This window comes from Orycteropus afer, unplaced genomic scaffold, assembly GCF_000298275.1.
Source record: "Orycteropus afer afer isolate SDZICR_OR568_19922 unplaced genomic scaffold, OryAfe1.0 scaffold00540, whole genome shotgun sequence".
Classification (NCBI taxonomy): domain Eukaryota; kingdom Metazoa; phylum Chordata; class Mammalia; order Tubulidentata; family Orycteropodidae; genus Orycteropus; species Orycteropus afer.
Window position 1 is genome coordinate 1,473,981 of NW_006922127.1, and position 3,562 is coordinate 1,477,542.

Below are 3,562 nucleotides of genomic sequence, written 5' to 3' on the forward strand. Positions count from 1 at the left end.
CTGACGCCCAAGGTCAAGGGGCCTTCAAACAAACAAAACCAAACTCACTGCCATCGAGTCAATTCCAACTCACAGTGACCCCCCTTTTGGGTTTCTGAGGCAGTAAATCTTTACGGAAGTAGATGGCCCAGTCTTCCTTCCGTGGAGTGGCTGGTGGGTTTGAACCGCCAACCTTCTGGTTAGCAGTCAGATGCCTGAGGCACCGGGCCACCAGAGCTCCTTGAGAGGCCTTGCCTGCCCCTAAAGCCAGCGCTCTGAATTCAGACTTGTAGCCTCCTCAACTGTACGGGAATAAATTTGTGTTTGTTGAAGCTACGCACTTGTGCTATTTCTGTTACAGCAGCGCTAGAACCAAGACAAGAGATAAAGGGGGAGGGGGCATAAATGAAACTGCTTCCAGAAGCAGAGAGGAACCAGCCAGGTTTCTGGTTAGTTCAGGCCCTGGGTCTTTGGAGGAGAACCATGGACCTCCCTATCCCCACATCCTTCCTAGGCTCAGTGTTCTCTACTGAGCGTCCCCTGGCCTGCAGTTAGCAACTCTTTGTGCTGACAGTAGGTGGACACTTAGGTGGTCTGATTGTCATGCTTGTCCCCATGGAGAGTTTCCTTTTGTTTCTTCCTCTGAGTTTTCACGGGTGAAAAACTGTAGTGGGGGGGCTGCTTGCCAGACACCATTTAAGAGCAAAAACAAAAAGCTGCTGCTCATGTTGACTGTAGTCCATCAGAGAGAAGAGGTTTAATTTATGGAAGGCTGTATACATAAAGAGGTCTCTGGGTGGCCCAGACAGTTAGGTGTTTGACTACTGGCTGAAAGGTTAGTGGTTTGAACCCAACCAGCGGTGCCACAGGGGAAGGACCTGGCAACCTCCTTCTGAAGTGACGGCCTTGAAATGGCACAGTTCTGCTTTTGTGCAGGTAACGTCACCGTGAGTTGCACTTGACTTGACGGCACCTGACAGCAACAGCAGCAGCTAACCGAAAGGTCGGGTGTTCAAGCCCAGCCACGCCACAGAAGGAAACCTGCATCGTGCTTCAGAAAACCTCATGGTGCAGTCTCCTCTGTAACACGTGGGGTTGCCATGGGTCTGAATCTACTTGGCGGTAGCAGCTCTGCATCATTTCTGTTTTGTTTGTTCGTTCCAGATGCATAAAATCTTTCCCAACGTCATCAAACTCAGCAGATCCTTAAATGATGAAGACACCCTCAGTTAAGAATGAACAAGGAAGTGTTAAATTTAGGCTCCACGGACAAAGAGTAATGCTTGCAGAGTGTAAGGGTTATCGTGTCATGGGGTCGACCTGCTCTTGGGTAATCCTTCGTCTACTCTGAGCACAGCGGTGGTTTCCGGCACTGCTCAGAAATGGCTGTGGCCAGTGCCAATAGGGTTCCACCATGCAGTTGGCTTCTCTGAGGTCCCACAGACGGGGTCTTGTCAGACAAAATGGCGGAGTACTGAACAGAGCAGAAATTAGCTCTCCCGGCTGTGACTTTTCTGGAATGGCTGTCTTTTGTAGGACAGTTTGTTAGTCGTTTCACTGCTGTTCATGAGGTTTTCAGTGGCCAGTTCTTCCTGAAGTGGACGGCCCATCCTTCTTCCCAGTCTGTCTTAGTCTGGAAGTTCCACTGAAACCTGTCCACCATGGGTGACCCTGCTGGGATTTGAACACCGGTGGCAGAGCCTCCAGCCTCACAGCAACACGCAAGCCACCACAGTACAGCGGACTGACAGGCAAAAAGCCATGGTATTTTCAATCGCCCGACACGCATGTGAAAGCTGGACAGTGAAGAAGGAAGACCAAAGAAGAGTTGATGCCTTCGAATTGTGGTGCTGGTGAAGAATACTGAAAATGCCGTGGGCTACAGAAGAACTAACAAACCTGTCCTGATAGAAGTGAATCCAGAATGCTCTTTGGAAGCAAGAACGGCCACACTTCATCTCATCTGCTTTCGTCTTGTCAGAAAGGAATAGACAATGAGTAAGGAATGGACAATGCATAAGGAAGAACAAAGAAGAATAGATAGATGTCTTTGAGTTGTGGTGCTGGTGAAGAATACTGAAAATACAGTGGACCACTAAAAGAATGAACAGGTCTGTCCTGGAGGAAGTGCGGCCGGAATGCTCCTTGGAAGCAGGAATGGCCAGACTTCGTCTCACCTACTTTGGTCATGTTGTCAGAAGGGACCATTCCGTAGAGAAGGATGTCATGCTTGGTAGGGTGGAGGGTTGATGAAAGAGGGGGAGGCCTTCAACGAGATGGATTGACACGGTGGCTGCGATGGGCTCAGGTATAGCAGAGATTGTGGGGCTGGCGTGGGACCGGGCAATGTTTCATTCTGTTGTGCACGAGGTCACTAGGACTTGGAGCCAGTTTGATGGCACCTGAGCACAGTGACACATTAGTCATGCTGGGTGGTGATCTGAAGAAATTATCCTGTGTCTTGAGCAGTGACGTGAGGGTTTACTGCCCGGGAAGGTGATGAGCCTCAGCTTTCTCTTCGTGTTGTCACCTTTTCTTGCACCAAAGCCATGTTAGCTGCTGAAGCAGCACCAACCCCTAGAAAGAACTTTTCCTTGGCTGAACCTAGTAATTGGTCATCTGCCCACTTCTAATGGAGCCCACTGTGGGTGGACATTCATGGAGACGTTCCTCATGGGGAAGTCACCATAGGAAAACCTTCGTGTAGTAGCTGCCGGTCGTGCTTGGAAATGTGACCAAACCATGTTTCTCCTGAGAATAGCATGATGCTTCTGGATTACTGATATACCCACTGATGACCACTCAGTGCCGGTATGCCCTAGACACTGTGAGGGCTACAGAAACAGCCTCCAGTTCCCTTCGGGGGTCCACCAGGAAATCTCATTCTATTTCGGAAGTTCTCACAGAACTAAATTTGCTGTTGGTGTAAAATATATTGATACTTGGTTGGTTGAGGGAATTGATACATAGAAAACACCTATTAAGGTAGCATAGTGCCTAAGGTGCTTGACTGCTAACCAGAAGGCTGGCGGTTCAAACCCATCAGCCACTCCTTGGAAGGAAGGTTGGGCAATCTACTTCCGTAGTGATACTGCCTCGGAAACTCAAGGAGGGGTCGCTATGAGTCGGGGCCGACTCGACGGCACATAACAACAACAACAACAACAACTATGCATTATAATTCCTAACCCCTATATATAGGTGGATAAGGAGCTCCACTGGTGGCCTAATGGTTAAGGCATTCAACTTCTAACCAAAAGGTCGGCAGTTCAAATCCACCAGCCACTCTGTGGGAGAGAGATGAGACAGTCTGCTTCCACAAAGATTGACAGCCTTGGAAACCCTCTGGGACAGTTCTCTAGGGGTTCCATGAGTCAGAATCGACTCCATGGCAGTGGGTTTGTACTGTGGCTATAATCTCATTTGGGAAGAGAGTGGTGTTTGTTACTTTAAGAGGCCATATCAGTCTGGAATTGAACCCACTCCCGTGGCTTCCAGCCAAACAAATGACAGGCATATGAGCTGAACATTTACATTAGGTAGATACACTCCTTGGAGAGATCAATCATAGGAGAATAGAAGG

The 3,562-nt window shown here is 49.0% G+C and overlaps 1 protein-coding gene across 1 annotated transcript in view; it reads left to right on the forward strand.

Annotated features, from left to right (window-relative positions):
- MTUS2 (microtubule associated scaffold protein 2) overlaps positions 1–3,562 on the forward strand; it is a gene marked incomplete at its 3' end in the record, with an annotated part of 434,822 nt that overhangs the window by 206,227 nt on the left and 225,033 nt on the right. The window lies entirely within an intron of this gene.